A 23,426-nucleotide genomic window follows, 5' to 3' on the forward strand; every position below is an offset into this window, starting at 1 on the left:
CCCTGCCCGCAGGGTTGCGTTGCTTCCCCCCCCACGCCGTGACTGGCCTCCTGAGGGGCTGGCTCGGCTGCGCGAGACCCCACTTCCCTCACAGCGCGGGGGCGGGGGGAGGCTGTGCCCGGGCCCCCGGTTGCCAGGTGCGTTAGTAGCCTTTGGCTTGACGTGGTTTCTGTCACTGACTTACAGGACGTGCGGTTTTCGGTGCTGGCGCTCGGCCCCCACCCAGCCAGGCGCGTACATCGGTACCTCCCCCCCCCCCCCCGCGGGGTTAGCGAACTGGGGTTCAGACAGCGCAGCCAGAGCACTGCCCCGAGTCGCGCCCTTCTACTCTCGTAGCCCTGAGGTACGGGTTTGGCCCGGGGCTGACGAGGACGCGTGTGACAGTTGTGACTGCTGCGAGGGAGGCTTTCTCCATAGCCGGAATTATGGGATAATCTCAAGTGAGGAGCCAAAAGCGAAAACTACAGCTTGTCCCATGTCAGGGTCTGAATGCTCTGTAGCACCCACCCTAGCCCTATTTCTATTCCTGTTCACTCTCGATGGAATAGATGGGCGGAGTCTTCAGTCTTCCATCATGTATTTGCCTCCTTTATTCCTGCTTTTATCTTCTCCGTTCAGTGCCTGGGTGGCCATGAGTCAGTGTTTCTGTGTCCATATCGGTTTTTTAAGTATACGCTGTTAAATGGTTTACATCACTTACTGTGTTCCGGTTGTGTTGTGGTTTCACTTCCTTAGAGGAGGGACTTCATTTGCTGTTTTGGCTGCTGTGTTGTAGACAGTTTCTGTTGCGCATCTGGCCTTCACCTCCGCATCATCATTGGATGAAATCATTTGTGGATTTAATTTTTTAGTCTCAGAAACACTCTTGTCACTTTGAATGTAGATTGCAAGGTCTTTGAGAGTGGGACCTTTTTTGTTCAGTATCTAATTCAGAGTTATAATAATAAAAGCTAATGATTCTCTTACTACTTTTCTACCTTTGAGTGGTTGTGACTATTTTCTTCCACTATTTGATCTGAGGAAGTGGGTCTGGCCCACGAAAGCTTATAATCTAATAAACCAGCTTGTTAGTTTTTAAAGTGCTACATAGTCCTGTATTTTGTTTCAGCTACACCAGACTAACACGACTACAGTTAGGACATGGAATGAAAGGTCCAGAACCAGTTAAGTAAACCAGGCTTAGCACAAGAAGGAGGCAAGCTGCAACTGATTAGGCTTCCACATTGTAATGAGCTCAGTGCTGGCCATCCCTTCCACCTACACCGATTCAGTACAGTATTATTACACACTTATATAAAATACATTATATTGTAGGTTGAAATTTGTATGATTTATGTGTCATTTTGAATACACTGTATTATGCTTCACAAAACAAAGGTAAGACACATTTTTTAGCCTACGCCCAATTAGAGATGTTAAATTAGATTACTTAATTAATCAAATTGTTGAGGGGATTTCCATCAACTATTCGATTAGTTGATAAGGGCACCTCCGCCTTTGAACTATAGCAAGAGCCTTACTGATGGATAGCACTATTCAGTATTTTCATTATTGACTTGGACAAGGGGTGGGCAAATTCTGGCCCATAGGCTGGATCCGGTCCTCAGGGTTAGTCCCTAGCAGGCCCCCATCTCCAAGTTTACCTGAGCCTCCACAGGTATCGGAGGATTGCAGCTCTTGTTGGCTGCGAATTGCCGTTCATGGCCAATGCAAGCAGCGGGAAGTGGTGTCCTGGTCTGCAATGCTTCCTGCTGCTCACATTGGCAATGAACAGTGATTTGCAGCCAACTTGAACTGCGATCCTCTGATACCTGTGGCCAGCGCGAGCCATTTTGGCGTCCCATGCACTTGGCGCTGCCCCTGGGATGCATGGCCCCACCTTCGGACGCATGGCACATGTGCGGGCCCATCCCCGGGACATGCGGCCCAGCCTCCGGGCACATGACGTATGCGCGGGCCCACCCCCGGGGCACGTGGGCAGACACACAGCGCATGCGCTGCCCAGTCGGCCTAACCACCGCCAATGGCACACAGCCCGGGGCCGCCAATCAAATCAATATCTCAGATGCCTGTATACACATGCAAGGAGTATCGGAAATAAGCAGGAAGATCTTGAAGTGCTAATAAACAGACATAGTTGGTATCACAGAGACTTGGTGGGATAATACACACAATTGGAATACTGGTATAGAAGGGTACAGCTTGCTCAGGAAGGATAGGCACGGGAAAAAAAGGAGGTGTTGCCTTATATATTAAAAATGTACACAGTTGGACTGAGGTGGAGATGGTCATAGAAGACAGGCATGGTGGCTGTGTCTAGACTGGCAAGTTTTTCCGCAAAAGCCGGTGCTTTTGCGGAAAAACTTGCCAACTGTCTACACTGGCCGCTTGAATTTCTGCAAGAACACTGACTTCCTACTGTCTGAATTCAGTGCTTCTTGCAAAAATACTATGCTGCTCCCATTCGGGCAAAAGTCCAGCTCAGATTTGTTTTGCACAAAAAAGCCCCGATCACGAAAATGGCGATTGGGGCTTTTTTGCGCAAAAGCATGTCTAGATTGGCACAGACGCTTTTTGGCAAAAAGTGCTTTTGCGGAAAAGCGTCCGTGCCAATCTAGACGCTCTTTTGCGCAAATGCTTTTAACGGAAAACTTTTCCATTAAAAACATTTGTGGAAAATCATGACAGTCTAGACATAGCCGGTGAGTCTCTGGGTTAGGTTATAAGGAGTAAAAAGGGTTAGTGTCATACTAAGGATCTACTAGAGATCACCTACCCGGGCAGAGGAGGTGGTTACGGCCTTTCTTAAACAACTAACAAAATCATCCAAAGCACAGGATTTGGTGGTGATGGGGGTCCTCAACTATCCAGACATATGTTGCAAAACTAACACAGCACAGATTATCCAATAAATTCTTGGTAAGAAGGTTGAAAAAGCTACTGGGGGAAAGCTGTTCTAGATTTGATTTTATCAAATAGGGAGGAACTGGTTGAAAATTTTAAAGTTGAAGGCAGCTTGGGTGAAAGTGACAATAAAATCATAGAATTAATGATTCCAAGGAATGGTAGAAGGGAGAACAGCAAAAAAGAGGCAATGGATTTCAGGAAGGCAGATTTTAGTAAACTCAGAGAGCTGGTAGGTAAGGTCCTATGGGAAACAAGACTAAGAGGAAAAACAACTGAAGAGAGTTGGCAGTTTTTCAAAGAGACATTATTAACGGCCCAAAAGCAAACTATTTCACTGCGCGGGAAAGATAGAAAGTATGGTAAGAGACCACTTTGGCTTAACCAGGTGATCTTACATGTTCTAAAAATCAAAAAGGAGTCATATAAAAAGTGGAAACTAGGACAAATGACAAAGGATGAATATAAGCAAACGATGCAAGTATGAAGGGGCAAGATTAGAAAGGCAAAGGCACAAAATGTGCTCAATCTAGCTAGAGACATAAAGGGTAACAAGTAGACATTCTACAAAAATATTAGAAGCAAGAGGAAGACCAATGACTGGGTAGGTCCATTGCTCAGTGAAGAGGGAGAAACAATAACAAGAAACTTGGAAATGGCAGAGATGCTTAATGCCTTTTTTGTTTTGGTTTTTGTCAAGAAGATGGATGGTGATTGGATGCCTCACACAGTGAGTGCTAGTGGAAGTAGGGTAGGTTTAGAAATTAAAATAAAAAAAGAACAAGTTAAAAGTACATAGAAAAATTAGATGTCTTCAAGTCACCAGGGCCTGCTGAAATGCTTCTTAGAATTCTCAAGGAGCTGGTAGAGGAGTTATCTGAGCCTTTAGCTATCATCTTTGAAAAATCATGGAAGACAGGAGAGTTTCCAGAAGACTGAAAAAGGGCAAATATAGTGCCCATCTATAAAAAGGGAAATAAGAACAACCCAGGGAACTACAGACCTGTCAGCTTAACTTCTGTACCAGGGAAGACAATGAAGCAAGTAATTAAGGAATTCATCTTCAAACAACTGGAAGACAATCAGGTGATAGGTAACTGTAAAGAACAAATCATGTTAAACCAATCTGATAGCTTTCTTTGATAGGATAACAAGTCTTGTGGATAAGGGAGAAGCGGTGGGCATAGTATACCTAGACTTTAGTAAAGCATTTGACACGGTCTCGCATGATCTTCTGATCAATAAACTAAGGAAATACAAACTAGATGGGGCTACAATAAGGTGGGTGCATAACTGGCTGGATAACCATTCTCAGAGAGTAGTTATTAATGGTTCACAATCATATGAAAGGGCATAACAAGTAAGGCTCCACGGGGGTCTGTTTTGGGACCGGTTCTGTTCAATATCTTCATCAATGATTTAGATGATAGCATAGCGAGTACAGTACAATTATTAAGTTTGCAGATGATACCAAGCTGGGAGGGGCTGCAAGTGCTTTGGAGGATACGGTCATCATTCAAAATGATCTGGGCAAACTAGAGAAATGGTCTGAGGTAAATAGGATGAAGTTTAATAAGGACAAATACTCCACTTAGGAAAGAACAATCAGTTTCACACATACAGAATGGGAAGTGATTGCCTACTAAGGATTACTGCAGAAAGGGATGTAGCAGTCACGGTGCTAAATATGACCACAAGCTAAATATGAGTCAACAGCATGATGTTGTTGCAAAAAAAGCAAACATGATTCTGGGGTGCATAAACAGGAGTGTTGTAAGCAAGACACAAGAAGTCATTCTTCTGCTCTACTCTGCACTGATTAGGCCTCAGTTGAAGTATTGTGTCCAGTTCAAGGCACCACATTTCAAGAAAGACGTGGAAAAATTGGAGATGGTGTAGAGAAGAGCAACAAAAATGATTAAAGACCTTGAAAACATGACCTCTTAGGGAAGACTGAAATAATTGGGATTGTTTAGTTTGGAAAGGAGAAGACTGAGAGGGGACATGATAGCAATTTTCAAGTATCTAAAAGGGTGTAACGAGGAGGGAGACAAATTGTTCTCCTTGACCTCTGATGATAGGACAAGAAGCAATGGGCTTAAATTGCAGCAAGGGGGTTTTGTTTGTACATTGGGAAAAACATCCTAATTATCAGAGTGGTTAAACACTGGAATAAATTGCCTAGCAAGGTTGTGGAATCTCTGTCACTGGAGATATTTAAGAGCAGGTTGGATAGACTAAGGATGTTAAATTTAGAGTAATCAACTAATCGAATAGTCGATGCAATTTGTAAAATAGTAAAAACGGCAATACCATATTCTTCAAACTTTTCTGCTAAGGGTTTTACTTCAGTTTTCACATGTGGTTTTTCAGAATGTGATGTGTCTATGTCTTATAAGGGTCTATTTATAACATCATAGGTCATTTTGAAAGCCCAAAACAGCTTCTACACAAGCACACCACCTGGTGTCACAAATTCTTTTGACTGTCAAATGTTTTCTATTTGCCTGCTCCAAGTATGATTGTAGCATAATCCACCGATGAGTGGAAACCGAAAAAAGTACGTGTTTTGAACAAAATCAAAACCATGTGTTGCGCCTTTACAAGAGGCAGCTGCAGCATTGTAGCTTCAATTTAAGGAATGGCCAGAGCAAGGTCTGAATAAAGCAGAGGGATTTGCATTGTTCAGTCTTACCTGTAGACCTGAATATTTTCTGCCATATTTGCAGCGTTATCAAAGCTCTGCCCACAACAATTTTTGATGCCCAAACCTAAATTTGCAATGATTTCCAAAACTGTTGTTTCTAAACATTCAGAAGTGTGGGGTTTTAGTGGGACAAAACAAAGAAATTGCTCTTCAACTTCACCATTGCCCAACACATATCTTGAAATTAATGTTAAATGGTCTACATGACTCACATTTGGTGTTGAATTGACTATTATGGAATAGTACTTAGCATCCTTTTCTTCATCAGTGAATTATTTTATGAGCTTCTCTGCCATTGTAGTAAGGAATTCATTGTACGCTTGGTGCATTAAAAGGTTGGTCTTCCCTGAACCACAGTACTGATAATTTTTCAAATGTTCATTGAGAAAATTGTCAAATTCACTAAGATATACAAGGCAGGTTTAAAAATTACCTTTTCTATTTGACACTGATGTCCTCTTAAAGCAGGCGTGGGGAATAATTTTTAAAAGGGGGCCACTACAGAAATTTCAGAAGTGGCTCTTGGCCACCCCGGAAGGAACGGGGCCTCGGGTGGAAGGGAGGAGGCCATGAGACTTCTTGTGCTTCCCCCACACACACCCTGATTGGCCTGGGGTGGGGGAGCATGAGAAGTCTTCCTCCTTCCTCCCCCTAGAGGGAAATGCCAGCTGTTTTAAAACAGCTGGCAGTTCCCTCAAGGTGCCTAGCTGGAGGAGACCTTGCACACGCTCCCTGCCCCCAGGCCAATCGGCCTGAGGGCAGCGGATCATGTGAAGTCTCCTCACCCCCTCAAGAACATACGGCGGTTAGCGAGACATTGCAGCAGTTTTAAAACAGTCGGAGTGTCTCTAGCTGCTGCACGCCCCTGGCAGGGTGGGGACAGAATGTGAGAGACTTTGTGTGCTCCCTGCCCCCAGGGCCTGATTGGCCTGGAGGCAGGGAGTGCGCAAAGCTCTCTACTCCCCCGTCACCCCCCGCCAAAGTTACATGGCAGCTAGAGAGATAAATGCCGGCTCTTTTAAAACAGCCTGCATGTCTCTCTAGTCACTGTATGCTCCTGCAGGGGCGAGGAGAGTTTGCATTCTCCACAGGCCCTGATTGGCATGGGGGTAGGGAAGCAGCAAGGTGACTGCTATCCAGATCCACCAGCTTGGTGGGCTAGATCTGGTCCGTAGAGGACCCTTTGCCCACCCCTGCAATATATGCATACAGTAATCAGATCATACAAACTATTTATAAATTGATACACCAAACCCAAAATTTATCACCACCAATGTAATTCATAAAGCTGGCTAGAGAATGAAAGGCTGTATTTGTAAACAAATTTTAAATTTTGTTTCAAAGTTTTCAAAATGGACTCATTCTTTAGGGGTTCATTCTTAGAACATTTTCAATTTCTTCTAATGCATTTACTGTTTTAGTTTCTGCTAGTTTCTGCTGTACTGAATTGATGCAGTGACCTTTCCTGGATTGGAGAATAAGAAAAGAAGACAGAAGGAAAAAGTGGGAGTGTCTTTAACAACTATAACTTAACAAGCCTTGCATACTGTGAAAATATTTATATAGGGATAAGTATCTTAGCAACCTGAGATAAAAGAAAATGTTAAGATAAATGTGATAGATATTCTAACTCTATATATGACAGTAACATCACTTTAATAGCTAAAACTAGACTTCTAAATGTTACATATATATTTTTTTAAATGCAACAAAATGCGGTTAAAATACCCTTAGTGTACATAAAGGGGAGAACTTGCAAATGTTACTCCTAAGTGGTTATATACTTTACCACAATGCACAAATCAGATAATTGTAATTTAAAAGTAATATTTAACTGTGGGTTATTGTAGAACTAAAAATAGTATTTAAAATAACATTTAAAAAACTCTAAAATAAAATTGTTTCTTTTTGTTTTGAATAGCAAGATCAAGTATGGCTAGTAGCTTTTCAGATTCACTGTTTTGGAAACAAGTCCTTTATTTCTTAGCCATTAAATTTAACAGGAGATTTGCTTGACTAAGGGTTACAGAATTAGATCTATTGTTTGAGAACAAAGCAATCACATTATGAAATCATCTTTTTTTTTTTTTTTGCTCACTTAAATTGGAACCAATAGCTTCGTAATTTTCTGTTGAAGTACTTTTTTAAACAAACTCTGGTGTTTTTGTACTAACATCCTGAGAATAATAGACTATACCCATGGGAAGTAATGACTCAACAGCAACTGAAGAATTCCTCATAAAATAATCCATGAAAACTAATTAGGGTATTTTTCTTTTTGAACTGTAAATATGCTGTGTTTTGTACATAAGACAGCTCTCTGAGCATTCAACAGAAAACAGTTGTGAAGAGTCACTTAAAGTTGATGGAGAACAAGGACATTTTGTGTATTTGTATATGTCAAAGAGGATCTATCACAAATGTTGCAGATATAATTATCAAAAAATCTACATTACAAGAACATTATAAGGTTGCAAAATCAAACACTGAAACGTTAAGAAATTCCACAATGAAGGTTGTCTGTGCAATGTTAATTTGGCCTTGTGCGGGCACATGATGATACATTTTTTTATTCACATGTCCATGTGCTATTTTTTCCATTATGGTTCATTCTAACAAGGGACAGTGCTAACTGAATGAGGCACTTTTCTCCTGGTTCAGCAAGTAACTCTATAATTTCTTTACTGCGCACTATTCAGCATGGCTTTGATGGCAGAATTTTTAATTTCTCCATATGTTTTCCTATGGTGCTCATCAGTGTGCTTTACAAAAATGAATGAACTTATGTTCATAGCACTCCTGTGAGATGAGGGAATAGTACAATTCCGATTTTACAAACGGGGAACTGCAACACTAAGATAATAAAGTAAAAAGAAATACACATACATTTTGGGTACCCAGTTTGAGTTGCCTGTAGTTTGTTCCCAGGCACCCCCCTGAGAAATTAGCATTCTGCAGCACTTTATTAGTCAGTACTCATCTGACTCCAGATTCATATTGAGGTTCTGGGTGCATTTTTATCCCATACCTCCTGATTTATGCACTTCCCATCCATGGGTCCACAAAGTTGCAGAACAGCCTTTTTAACCTCCTCCTGGGATTGGCCATCATGGCCATTCAGCATACGAGGAGAAGGAAGCTGGACAGCAGATTTCTTTGGGTCTGCTGACTGTTTCCATTCCCTTGTTCAATCACATCTCTGGAAAGTGTTCACTCATTCCCTGGACAGCTTTCAATGACAGTTGGTGCTGTCCAGGCTTCTCTGCTCTGTGTGCCTCTCTGCTTCCTTGATTTTCAACCTTTGGCCTCACTTCCATTCCTGATTTTTCATTTGTTGTCCTCTGTAATTAATTGGAGCCTCGAGGGGGATGGCCTTTAGTTTTGGGTGGGCCTAGATGAATCTGTCCCAGTACTTCAAATATTACACATTTTCCAACTCCAGAATCTCTTACTGAAGTTCTGGCTGCACTTTCCCTCGCATTACCAGATGAATGGACACCCTATGCATGGTGCTATAAAGTCATGGGGCCTCCTCACCAACCTCCTGCTGGCACTGGCCAAGACAGCTGGATACTAACGTGGTGTTCTGCAACCACTGAGATCTATTTCTGATCTGTCATATGAACATGCCTCCAGGAGAATCCCTGGAGCAGTGTCCGCTGAATCCCTAGATGCCTTTGAAGAGCAGTGGGCTCGGTCTGGGGTTCTTCAATTGGTGTTGTCTAAATTCCTGATTAATTTTTTCTGACCTAGTTTCTGCTTCTGTTATTTCATTTTTTGTCCCCCATAATCAACTGAAGCCTGGATTTAGTGGTTTATACTTCTTAATTGAGGATGAGATCCTTTAACTTTGGGCAGGCCCAAACTTGCCTTTCCCCAGCTTCAAATGAACACACTTTTCATCCTCTGGAACTAATGAGGTAGAGACCCTACAGACAACAGTCTCTTTCATCACACAAGTCTGATTTATTCCTTGTGACAAGAGACAGGAAAGAAAAGTCAGGAAATGGGTGGAGCAAATTTCTACATTTATACATAAAAGGGCTCATTGTGTTTTTTCTGTGACTAAACCAAAGGCAGGTTTCTAGTGGCAGGGATAGTGACTGAATGAGCTAATAAGTCTTTTGCTATTTTGCATGAGTCCATGTTTTAATATGATGGAGACTAGAAGCTGCACTGGACAGATTAGCATAGAAATAAAGTTCACATTTTTAATAGTAAAATTAACCATTGGAACAACAGGTAAAGAGGGATGTGGTAGATTTTCAGTCTCTTAAAATCTCTAAATCAAGATTACATGTTCTAGAACATACAATCTAAATCAAACAGAAGTTAGGGGATTAATGGAGGAACTATTGGGTAGGACATCAGACTAGATAATTATAATGTAGTCCTCAAATATATCAATAAAATGAAATGACTGAGTGCATCTCTGTAGGCAGTAGAAGTGCAGCAAATGTTCCACTATACCCTGCTGAAACTGTAGCTGTGGTTTAGATAAAATGTTATTAAGTGAATTGGAACTGATCCAGGGCACTGGGACTTTTTTTTGCAACTCTTACGAAAAGTGCCATGGGATCTTTAATCACACTAAGTGGTCAGAACTTCCATTTTATAACTCATGGGAGGAAAAAAGCACTATCAGCAGCACACTGCATACTTTCGTGAAGCACGGTCTCAATACTGACTTAGAGAAGAAGGAAAGCCACTATTTTGTAACACTACTTTCTGCAACTCATGGGTTTTACTTGGAAGTCTGCCACTAAATTGCTGAACAAACTAAACCTGTTGGCTACGTCTAGACTGGCATGATTTTCCGCAAATGCTTTTAATGGAAAAGTTTTTCCGTTAAAAGCATTTGTGGAAAAGAGCATCTAGATTGGCACGGACACTTTTGCGCAAAAGTACTATATATTTCCTTTTTCCTAATTTTCCTTTGGAGGAAGTCTCTCCCTTCAGCTCATGCCCTGGCATAAGCAAGCTAAGTGCCAGTTCTACAGCCTTTACCAACTTGAAAGAAAAAAATAGAGATATGAAACATTCTAGTGATTTTGGTACCAAGATTTTGATGTTTACAGAAATAGAATAAGTTGTTTACATACAGCTATACAATAGCAAAATGCAGTTTGGACAAAGGACATTTTAGCTATGCATTTTTATTGCTTTTACAATCTGGAGGAACAGAAAGAAAAAGGCTGCTTCTGACTTCCTGCTCCATCTGCTGGAGTAACACAACATGGCTTGTCACATGCTTTAAGCAGATTAAGGTAAGTTTCTGTTGGGATTTTACATAACTCCTCTCTGCTGCACAGTAATGTTTTTATACTAAAAACTGCTGTTTTGTGAGTTTTTAAATTTTGGTTTTAAAACTGTTTTTCTCTGAGTGCTTTTAATTATTCACTTAAAACACATAAAAGTTATGTTTTTAATATGGTGTTTTAACAGGAGTCTTATCTTTAACCAAATGATATTGCACAAATTTTGAGACTATATTTTAATGTAAACTATTATTATACATAACTCTTTTCGTCATTTCTCCAATTCTGTGTGATTTGCTACTTCTTTTTTGTGTTCTCTTTCACTCGCACTTTGCTTCTGCTTCCCTGGCTGTTCCTTCTTTTCAATTTGTTCTGAAGTGAAATCTTACCGAATCTTGATTCTTTGCATCCCTATTTACCAGTATCAAAGATCAGGAATTGCGTAGACTCCCTTTGCTACCAGTGATCAAGGAAACAAAACAAGCACAGTAAAATCAAAACAAATATCAATGCTAAATGTTATTAAAATCTGCTTATTTGATAACAGAGGGGAAACTATCTGTCCAGAAGACATATTTCATATTATTTGTAATTATGGAGAACAAATGATCTGGTCCAGGGCAACTGCAGCTGTATTTACCCCTCCCTGGTCTCTTGAGGACACCAACTCTAGGATCCAGGCTCCTCAGTGATTACTTTGCTTTGGTAGAGACCTGGGTCTCTCTCTTGCTCCCTCCCTCCTAAACAGGGTTTTTGAGGCTGCACAGACCTCTGCTTATACTCTAATTTATTCAGCAAGCAAGATTAAACAGGCCAGAACCTGAGCTTTGCTTTCTCTTCTGTAACTACCAGCAGCCATAAATTACAACACAGTATTTTTTCTAAGCAAACACATTTATTCTTAAAGTTAAAAGCATTACAGAAAAAAACCTTTACCAATAAAATAACCTTCACTCATGTTAATAAGTAGGGCAAGTCCTACAAAAGGAGTCCTATCAAAAGTGGAAACATGGATAAATTTCTAAGGAAGAATATGGAAGAATAGCATAAACATGTAAGGACAAAATCAGAAAGGCTAGTGCACAGAATGACTTACACTTAGCAAGAGTGATAAAAGGCAGAAAGGAACAGTTCTTTAAATATATTAGGAGCAACAGAAAGATGAAGGAAAGTGTACTTAGGTTCGCTACTTAGTTGGGAAGAAGAGCTAATAACATATCACATCAAGAAGACTGAGCAGATGAATGCCTATTTTGATGCAGTCATCATTAAAAAGGTTAATGGTGACAAGATACTCAACACAATATTAATAAGGGGAAGAGGAATGGAAGCCAAAATAGGGAAAGAACAAATAAACAATATTTAGATAGTTCCCTAAATAACCTAGGATGAATTTCATTAGGCCCCGCTGACTTGAATACATTTAACTATCTGAAACAATCTTGAAACCATTAGTCATTTTCTTTGAGGACTCCCAGAGGATGGGTGAGGTCCAGAGGACATAAGAAGGCGAAAAACTGTACCTATCTTTAAAAAAGGAAACAAATTGGATATGGGAAATTATAGACCAATCAGTCTAACTTAGATATCTGGAAAATATATTGGAACAAATTATTAAACAATCAATGTAAAAGCATGTAGGATAGCCAGCATGAACAAAATATGTCTCATTTGTAAATATTATAAGCATAATCTTCACTCCATTATCCAAGTGATTAGTGTAAATATAGAACACTACTGGGCCCAGAAGTGATCCTTGCAGGATCCCACAAGATATATCCTCCTGGTTTGATAGAGAACCATTGGTCTTCAAAAATGGTTTTCCAAAAAGTTTTTTGGTTTTCTAGCATGCAGCCAAAAGTAGTACGCACTGACAGAATAGAGGACCTGTCAGGAACCCACTGGAACAACCCCCAAACTCTGACTGATGACATCATCTAGACCACATTTCTGTAGCTTGCTTATGAGAATATCTGTATCTAGAGCCTTCTACTTGTCCACTAAACTAGTATCCCAGGCAAAGAAGAACATTAAGTTGGCTTGGCATGGTTTGTTCTTGACAAAACCTTGTTGGCTATTACTTACCTTATTATCTTCTAGGTGCTTATAGACTGCTTGTTTAAAACTTGTTCCAGTACCTTTCCAGATATTAAAGTTAGATTGATTGGTCTGTTATTCCTGGGAAATTATAGATGGAAAGCAGATATACCAACCTGTTCATTCTCAAGAAGCAGTGGTTTTCAAATTATGGGTTGTAACCCAGTACTGGGTTATGGAATGTCAGGCACTGGGCCTCGTTGCTGCAGGGTATTAGGTGACCAGTGGGGGTGCTAAGGCAGGCTACCCATCTGTTCTGGTACCTCAGACTGTGCTGCACTCCAGAAGCAGCCAGTAGCAGGCCTGGTTCCTAGATAAAGGGGGTGGGGAGCGCACAGGGCTTTGCACACTGACTCGAGCACTAGTTTTGCACTCCCATTGGCTGCAAACCTGTTTCTAGCTACTTCTGGGGTGCAGCATGATCTGTAGTACCAGGAGAGGCAGGAATCCTGCCTTAATACCCCGCTGCACCCCTGACCAGGAATGGCTCAAGATAAGCACCTTCTGCCCCAGCCCTGACACTCCCAAATCCAGAGACCCCTCTTTCATCCTAAAGTTCTCATTCTAAACCCCACCCTGGAGCCCACACTCTAATCAAATTGTGCTGGATCATGGACATCTAACAATTTTCTTCAACTGGGTCATGAGAAGAAAGTTTGAAAAACCACTGATCTATGATATGTTGAGTGACTATTATGCTGGAACAAAAGAGAGAGAAAACCACTTCCCAATATTGAACTAGAGAAACATTGATTTTCCCAGTGCAAATATAATTCATTGCAGAAGAGTTCTAAAACATTCGCTTTAAAATCTCTTGAAGATATAACTGACAGAAAGAAAACAGGTTACCAGGTACCAGAGGATGTGAGAGCTGCACCGGTGCTACATTGCCATGGTAAGAATCAGACAGGACTTGACACAGAACCATATTTTCTGATTTTTATGTAACCTTAAGGATTTGGACTTGCCTATGCAAGACCAGAGAGTATTGGGCCAAGGTATGTTTATTTCAATTGTTTATCTTACATTTTTTTAGCCTTTTATTTTAAGACAACTTAATCATAGGATATGCTTTTTATAAAAATCTATCAAAAGAAGGTAGACAAATTCTGAAGAGTGGTAGAAAAAGAGTCTAATTTGATTGGGTTATCACTTAGGGTACGTCTAGACTACATGCTTCTGTCACCAGAGGCATGTAGATTAGGCTACCAGGCATAGGAAAATGAAGCGGCGATTTAAATAATCGCCGCTTCATTTAAATTTACATGGCTGCCGCGCTGAGCCGATCAGCTGTTTGTCGGCTCAGCGCGGTAGTCTGGACGTGCGGGTGTCGACATCAAAGGCATTTGTCGACCACCCAGGTATGCCTCCTGGGATGAGGTTTACCTGGGTGGTCGACAAATGCCTTTGATGTCGACACCCGCACGTCCAGACTACCGCACTGAGCCGACAAACAGGTGATCGGCTCAGCCCGGCAGCCATGTAAATTTAAATGAAGCAGCGATTATTTAAATTGCCGCTTCATTTTCCTATGCCTGGTAGCCTAATCTACATGCCTCTGGTGACAGAGGCATGTAGTCTAGACGTACCCTTAGGGTACGTCTAGACAGTGGGGCTGTTTCTGGATATTGAAGGTATCCCAAAATAGCTACCCTGTGTCTTTTAAACATGCCCATTATTTCAAAATATTTTTTAAAATACTGGGTGTGCTATTCTGACATCCCTATAACCCTCTTTCCATGATAGTTAAGGGATGTTTTGAAATAGCACATTACTTCAAAATTTGGTGCTGTGTAGACACGCCAAATTTTGAAATAAGTTATTCCGAAATACAATCAAAATAAGATACGCAATTTGCAGAATGTAAATTGAGTATCTTATTTTGAGTTTAGGGTACTATGTCAGGTTCAGATACATAGACCAGAGGACGCAGCTGATAAACAGTGCTCAGAAAAAGCCTGAAATCTCAGACGAGAGGAGTGGACAGACAAGTTTGACACTAATTTTGTCAGGTTCATACCGACTATTAACATAATGTCTGGTGTTTTTAGTCATAGATTCCAGGCTACCTGCACTTCTGACCCCCTCTGATCTCTGAGGTTACGTCTACAAAAATCTGTGGAATGTCTACATCTCAAGTGCTTATTTGCACAAGAAAATCTACAATCAGTCGACAGAACAGAGGCTTGTTGCGGTGTAGGTATACCTCCTTCTACGAGGCATAACTCCTTTTTGTGCTACAGCTCTTGCGCAAAAAGGCATGCGTGAATGGCTCCGCAGGGGTTTCTTGTACAAAAAGAGCCTATCTGGAAAAGCACAAGTGCAAGTGTGGACACTCTCTTGCGCAAAAGCGTATCACAAAAGCGATGTGCTTTGAGGTGTGGATGTGCTTTTACGCAAGAAGCTTTTGCGCAAGAACTCTTCCACAAAAGACTTCTTGCTCAAAACCCCTGCAGTGTAGACGTAGCCTGAGTTTCCCCCTTTCAGACCTCAAAAGGGCAGAATAACATGATTCTCTTATTCTCAGAACAGACCCGGGGATGCAGTTCCCTCTGTACCAACTATGATTACCTCAGGAGGTCTGACTTAGGTTCAATACCTATAGCTCTCTGCCCTCCTGGAGCTATGACCATTGATATATATGTAGTCTCCTTACTAAAGGGGCCTCTGATTGTGCTACAATCCAGACTACAATTCCCATGAGCCCGTGAGAAAAACAAGAAGGAAGGACTCTAGTGTGGGAGAGGGCTCTCTCTCCATGTGCATGAAGAAAGGAGGCCTAGCAGTCTGGGACTCTGCCTTGGAGTTTAGAACCGAGGGGGGAGCCAGGCTGTTACCAAGGTCATTGATCCAGTCCAGGGGCTGTTGGAGTGCAGCTACAGACCGGGACTAGATGCCTGTTGTAACTGGGAGTTTGCAGGCTGCTTCCTATAGGCACAGCATGAGGCAGTAAGTTTCTGGGCCTTGTTGAAAAAGTGCTACCTGGGACAGAGCTGCTGTCTAGCCTGGACCGAATCTCCACTACAGCTGCAACATCAGCGTGCCAACGCAAGCGTCTGGGACTGTGAGTCCAGGGGTGTGCACACTCTGGGGTGGGGTCACTGGTAGTACAAATGTTAGCTATATAAGCTTCAATTATTGTTATGTGTTTTGTTAATGCTATTCATTGCTAAATCTGTTAATCCCTGTTTATTTAAGTTAAGATTGTTTATTTTAAAGTATTCTATTAGATGTATATGATTTGTAGGTGTGCCGGAATTAGATCCAGATTTATGTTGAAATGAGTATGTTCCTGGAGGCTATGTTCCAGTGAGTGTGTACAAGGCCAGCCAGGTGGAGACACCGCCATTTTACATTCATTACAAGCAAGGGACTGCAGCAAGGGGGTGGATAGGGCTTTCCCAACTAAACACCATCACCACTGGGGTGCTCAGGATCTTTTTTGAGTTAAAACATCAGGCGCCCAGGCACACCTGTGAGTGTGACCTGCTCCCCAGTAACCCGGGGGGGAAAGGGGGGTTACATATATATGACCACTGAATATATTCATTGATCATGGGTGGTGGGTGAATGGCTGGCTTGGAGAGGCAAGCCTAACCTCCGCCCCTTCCACCCAAGGCCTCACCCCTTCTGTGCTTACTGGAGCCCAGCCTTCATTGTGGCCACTGACTCCTGCCCTGTACCTCCAGATTCCCCCCCACCCATTATGGCTGCTGGCCCCTGCCCAAGGCTAGTGTCTTCTCTACTCCAGCTACCCTGGAGCAGCCAGGCAGTCACATTGCAGGCCTAGCCTCCAGAGCTTCTGGGCAGCCACTCCATGGCCCCAGCCTTCCCAGGCAGCTGTGCCGGAGCCCCAGCTTTCCGTGTTGGCCAGGTAGCCATGCGGCCCCAGCCTATCAGACTGGCTGGAACATGGGGAGGTCCTCCCTGCCTTTTTTGGGAAGGCAATGCTTTCCCTTACCTTCATTACCCACCAGTGTAACCCCCAAGGAGATTACCTAGATTCCTGGGGCTCTTCTGTTGGCAGGTCAGGGAGAGGCACACTGTCCCTGGTAGGGAGGGGGAGCCAAGGCAAACTCAGTCTGCCCAGCAACCAAAAGGGAGTGAGATTCCCCTCCTGGGGAGTTCAGGAGAGGGGAGAAGCCATTTTGTTTTTTATGAGTCCGTCTGGAGCCAGCCAGGGCAAGGGCAGGACTGGCTGTGTGGGGAGCTGGTAAGCCCCAGGCCTGCATGCAGGGTTCCCCCTGAGAATTGGCCTCTAGGGACCTGAAAGCAAGATCCCTCAGCTGGGCTTTTAGTTTCTCCACTCCTGATTCCCAGTTTGTAGAGTTTGTTGGGAAACTTCCCCAGCCAGGCTGAGTTAGCCCTCCAGTTCCCTAGGTGAGACCTTTCACCACATGGTCAGCTCTGCTTTGTCTGCTAGTTCAGGGCTGCTGCCTGCTGTGTGTGTGTCTGGACGATGGGCTAGGAGACTACACTTTGGATTTTAGTACAGTTGTATAATCTGCACCTTGAGCCCTGCACCCCTTTGTGGTGAGGGGAAATCCTGGGACCGAAGCAGCCTGATTCCTGCCTGAAGAGGATCCTTGCTAGCAGAGATCAGCCCCTCCGCAGTGACTGAGGAGTCCAGAGTCATCCATGAACCTGAGGATCATTCATGGAGTTTGTGAGTGCACCATCTTTTAAAGCGACGAGGAGTCCTGTGGCACCTTATAGACTAACTGAAGTGTAGGAGCATAAGCTTTCGTGGGCAAAGACCCACTTCGTCAGATGCATGTAGTGGAAATTTCCAGAGGCAGGAATAAATATGCAGGCCAGGATCAGGCTGGAGATGACCAGGTGGATCCAATCAAGGAGGATGAGGCCCACTTCTAGCAGCTGATCTGGAGGTGTGAATTCCAAGAGAGCAGAAGCTGCTTTTGTAGTTAGCAAGCCATTCACAGTCTTTGTTTAATCCAGAGTTGATTGTGTCAAACTTAAAGATGAACTGTAGCTCAGCAGTTTCTCTTTGAAGTCTGGTCCTGAAGTTTTTTTGCTGCAGGATGGCTACTTTTAGATCTGCAATTGTGTGTCCAGGAAGATTGAAGTGTTCCCCTACAGGTTTTTGTATGTTGCCATTCCTAATATCAGATTTGTGTCCATTGATACACCGATGGTCCAGCAGACGTGGCCGCCCCAGTCACCCGGCCAGTGGCCTTTTTGGACCCCCTGGGCCTACCATCAGGGCTAGGATGTGAATCCTCCTAGACCGGCTTATGTCACGTCAGGTCCACGAGTCCCTCATGAAGACTTCTTTGGTCCGGTCCCCCATTTCAGCCCACTCGCTAATTCCGGGCTAGTTGTCCCCAGGCCCAGGGGAGAGCGTGACTCCGGTGAGCCAACCTCTCCCCCCTCCCTCCGTGGCCACTTCGGATGATCCAGTCTGTACAGATGCCCCTGTGGGCGAGATGGCAAAGGGGTCATTGTCCTCTTCCCCAGTTGAGGCTCTGGCCGACTCTGCGCCCTCCATTCTTTCCATGGATGCCAGGGCCCACCAAGACCTCCTCCGTCATCTGGCCCAAAGTCTGGGAGACCAGGCGGACAATGTCTCTGAGGACTCGGACCCAACCATCGACATCTCGCATGCAGACACTCCCTCCAGAGTGGCATTGCCAAGATCTTGGCAGCCTTGTGGCAAACCCCGGTGTCCCCACTGATAAGTGTGCAGAACAGAGGTATTTTGTTCCTCAGGAGGGTAATGAAACCTCTTCTCCCACCCTCCCCTGGGTTCTTTAGTAGTTCAGGCAGTCAAGCAGAGGGAGAAGCAGGGACGGCCTGCGGCCATCCCTAAGAACAAGGAGGCTAAAAAGACTGACTTACTGGGTAGAAAAGTCTACTCATCCGGGGGCATCCAATACTGAATTGCCACCTAACAAGTCTTTCTGTCCAGATATGCCTGTAGCCAGGCAGCCCCCCCCATCTCAAACAATCTTGCTTGCCCTCTGAGATGTCTGTATACAGAGCAGAGAAGGAACAATAAGAAGATCAGCATAGCCATTAAGCTTTGATCTGCTTTGACCAGGATATGCAAGTTTCTGACTCTGAGTAACGATTAAGGAAATAAGCTAAGCTCGAGGCTGCAAGAAGTGTCAGGCTGGCACCTATGTTGATTCGAACACACACAGTCCCTGGGAGAGGAATTTCCCACTGAGAAAACAATGTCCCGTACTTCCAATTTAATCATCTCAATTCTCTCTTACAAGTGTAAATTAAGTTCACAACTCCCTTGTAAGAACTGGTCTCACAGCAGACAGACCAGCCCCATTTGGCATGACAGACAAGAAAGAGAAATACGTGACCCCATGAGTATATAAGATAGGTCCAGCACACACTCACTTTGAGTGTCATTCTACCCTCTACCTGCTGGTCGGGTTAGGTGTTTGACCTCCCGAGGTTCTATGGGGACGCCCACCTCGTATTTTCGTCTTTCCTAGGAATTGAGGGACCGGCCCTGGCCTGACATGCTGGAGTCGAGAGGCACAGAAGGGGGATAAAAATTGTACCTGGATGTGGTCCTCTGTCTTAAGTGTACACAGGGGCCGTGTCCAGACTCAGGGGTTTTTTCGGGAAAAGTAGCCTTTTCCCGAAAAAACTTCCCCTGCGTCCAGACTCAAGCCGCGTTCTTTCGAAATTATTTCGAAAGAACGCGGCTTTTCTTTCAATGGCGGTAAACCTCATTTCACGAGGAAGAACGCCTTCTTTCGAAAGTTCCTCTTTCGAAAGAAGGCGTTCTTCAATGTAAAGAGGCCGTCTTCGAAAGAGAGCATCCAGACTCGCTGGGTGCTCTCTTTCGAAAAAGCAGATTTCTCTTTCGAAAGATCTGCCTGCAGTCTAGACGCGATCTTTTGAAAGAGGCTCTTTCGAAAGATGCTTTCGAAAGAGCCTCTTTCGAAAGAAGCCTGCAGTCTAGACATAGCCATAGAAAGAGTAAGCTGTTACTTGGTACCATTATTTCTATTTTTCTATCTTTATCTTCTTTGTAACCATTTTTAAGATCTATATTTTGCTAGTAGTTAAGAAATAGAGCAATAGCTATTGTAACCATATGATTTATAAGCTTCCTCAATAAACCTGTAACTGTTTAAGTTTTAACCTGACTCCGTCAGTTGCTGTAACAGAACCAAGCACAATTTAAAAGAACTTCAGCCGGTCTTAAGGGACAGATATAGGGAGCCCTGACCGTCGGCTGACAATGCCTACAACACCTAGGCATCAATGGACAAGTTTACAGACTTGTTCCCCAGAGACTCCCGTGCGAAGTATAAGGCCCTTCAGGAGGAGGGGAGAGTAATTTCCTGAACAGTGCTACAAGCAGCACTCGATGTGGCTGATGTGGCTTCTCAAGTCATGGCCACCGGAGTGATTCTGCATTGCAGTTTGTGGCTCCAGGGCTCTGGAGTGCCACCGGAAGTCCAAAACTCCTTGCTGGACTGCCCTTTCGAAGGCACGTCGCTCTTCTCTGAGCAAACTGACCAGCGGCTCTATGGCCTGAAGGACAGGAGAGCCACATTAAAGTCCTTGGCCCTTCACACACCTTCCAACCAGAGGCGTTCATATACTAATAGGAAAACTCCTAGAATGCCTCCACAGGGCCCATGCCCTGATTTTACCCATCTTAGGGGCGGGGGTAATAATGGCAGGAACAATAGGTGTCGCCCTCACCCAGTCCCGGATTCTAACCACGAGTTCAGGAAGTCCATCTGGGTAGCAGAAAACCTTCCACTAGAACCACATACCTTGCAAAGTGGAAGCGGTTTTGCTGTTGAGCTTCTCAAAAGGGAGTACAGCCGAGGTGGGCACCAGTCCCCCTAATTCTGGATTACCTGCTGGACCTTAGGCTCCAGCATCTTTCTTCCTCCTCCATTAAGGTCCACCTAGTGGCTATATTGGCCTTCCACCCAGAGGAAGGGAGGGAAAATGCTATTTGCCAACCTAATGGTCAACAGGTTCCTAAAAGGCATGGACAAACTGTATCCACATGTCCGGCAACCCATTCTCCAGTGGACCTAAACTTGGTGCTAGCTAATCTTATGGGGCCCCCGTTCGAACTGCTAGCCATGTGCTCCTTCCTTTACCTATCATATACGGTATCCCTCCTAGTTGCAATCACATCCGTGAGGTAGGTGTCTGAGCTTAGGGCGCTGACGTCAGATCCCCCCTACACAGTATTTTTTAAGGACAAGGTTTGGCTCCGCCCTCACCCAGCCTTTCTGCCGAAGGTCGTTTCTGCATTCCAAACTTCCCAGGATATTTTTCTACCAGTTTTTTACCCCAAACTGCATACATCAGGGAAAGAGCAAGCTTTACACATGTTAGACGTCTGTAGGGCACTAGCCTTTTATTTAGACAGGACCAAACCATTCTGAAAATCACCACAACTGTTCGTAGCCATCGCGGAACGCATGAGAGGCCAACCGGTATCCACTAAGTGGATCACCTCATGAATAACTGCCTGTATCAGGGAGTGCTACTTCATAGTGGGTATTTCAGCCCCGACCCTTAGAGCAAATTCCATGAGAGCTGTGGCAGCTTCCACTACTTTTGCAGCCAGGTTCCCATCCTGGACACATGTAGGGCTGCCACATGGTCCTCGGTCCACACGTTTGCCAATCACTATGCACTATTGCATCAGGCCAGAGCGGATGCTGCCCTAGGTAAGGCAGTCCTTAACTCCTCCTTGGTTTTGACATCGGCCCTCCACCACGTTAGGTTCCGCTTTGGAATCACCTATATTGGAATGCACATGAGCAATCACTTGAAGAAGAAAGAACGGTTACTTACCTCGTAACTGTGATTCTTTGAGATGTGTTGCTCATGTCCATTCCAAATCCCTGCTCACCACCCTTTATCCGGAATATGCAGGTAAGGAACAGAGTGGGTGAGGGGGCCAGCAGAGGTATACATGGGCCGATATATCAGCGCCACTCCAGGGGGCTTCCTGCTGGCCCTAAGGGTACTGCTGAGGGAAAAGTCTCCAACAGCACATGCACGCTGCGCGCACACACCTATATTGGAATGGACATGAACAACACATCTCGAAGAATCACAGTTACGAGGTAAGTAACTGTTCTTTGCTACATCAAGTCATGTGACTGGGGCAAGTCACAGGTATTAGCAGAGTGGGCACCGGTGAACCTAAAAATAGTATTTTACCCTGTTATGTTATATTTGTCTCCTGCTTAATATAATTATTGTGTTGAATATATTGTATGTGTTTGTGTTATTTCTTGGAAGTCTCTAACTATCTGGTAAGTAAGTGGGGATTTCCCTGTGGCTAGAATTTTCCTCCCAAGCTGCCCTGTTGACCCTGCCAGGAAGGAGTGATGGGGGGAGGGGGGGGAAGGTGCTGCCAAATAAATTCATAGGGAAAAATAAAGAGGATACACCCTGCCGAGTGGGCTGCGGGATCCAGAAGAACCCAGACCTGTCCATCAAAACCTGTAAGCAGATTGGCATTAATGAAGGTAACCGGATGGAGAGGGGGCACTATACCAATAATAACCTTCTTAAACCAAAAGTTTTTTATTTGGAACCAAAGTATTTCATAGAAAAAGACCGTGTACGATGAGGAACAGTCTATACCCATGCCTTTTTTGTCTAAAGATTACTATTGCCTGGAAGTTCCGGAAGGCCCTAACTGCTTCAGACGTTCTTGCAGGCCCTTCTCTGAGACTGTCTGTTGCCTAGGTGATAAACTCACTAACAACAACCCTGCATCCCTACCCTGTCTCCAGGGAGTCTTTTTAACTGTTCAGTGTGCCAGTTTTGGCAAAACAGCTATATAGCTTTGAGCTGAAAACTGGAAGTAGCGTTTTCACTGCTAAAAATGTCAGCTGTTGTTTTGTAATCAGTACCATGGGTTTGTTAGGAGATTGATTATCTAAAACCATTGTGTTGTCTCTTTCTTTTTCTATTTAACAGCTCCCTATTAAACTATACCAATACGAAAGCCAAGTAACCCAAAATAGGCTATATAATGACTGACCAGACTAACCAGGTCACATACTGTGTTCATAAGATTCTTACAGATCATTATTTTTAGATTATTACACAGAAGCAGTACATCCACTACAATTTTTCATCAGTGAAATGGAAATGTTGCTCTATACAATTTTACAATGTTCTACTTCTCATATGGAAACATTCATAAGCAAATCAATAAGTAGGTGCTAGAGTGGCTGAAATACTTCTCTGAGGGTACATTTACACAGCAACATTATTTCGAAATAACTAGCATTACTTTGTAATAACTTAGTCCACATCCACACAGCAGGCAGTTATTTCAAAATAATGTAGAAATACTGTCAAGCTGAAGGACTTCTTACTCTGATTTCTGTAACCCTCACTGTATGAGGAATAAGGGAAGTCAGAGGAAGAGTGATCTATTTCAAAATAAGTGCTGTGATGCTCCCAATTTCAGA

General features: G+C 43.6%; 1 protein-coding gene across 2 annotated transcripts in view; it reads left to right on the plus strand.

Moving 5' to 3' along the window:
• The first annotated feature begins 6,660 nt into the window (after positions 1–6,660).
• Positions 6,661–23,426, plus strand: part of CYP7A1 (cytochrome P450 family 7 subfamily A member 1) — a 42,951-nt gene continuing 26,185 nt past the window's right edge. The window contains exons 1-2 of one of the 2 annotated variants that reach the window (XM_075920657.1): positions 6,661–10,878; positions 15,018–16,030. The gene's annotated coding sequence lies outside the window, so the exon portion shown is untranslated. Of the gene's footprint in view, positions 10,879–14,552; positions 16,031–23,426 lie in introns of those variants that run through there. The other variant, XM_075920658.1, reaches the window with a different exon arrangement.

The sequence above is a fragment of the Pelodiscus sinensis genome, chromosome 2 (assembly GCF_049634645.1).
Source record: "Pelodiscus sinensis isolate JC-2024 chromosome 2, ASM4963464v1, whole genome shotgun sequence".
In the NCBI taxonomy this organism is placed as follows: Eukaryota; Metazoa; Chordata; order Testudines; family Trionychidae; genus Pelodiscus; species Pelodiscus sinensis.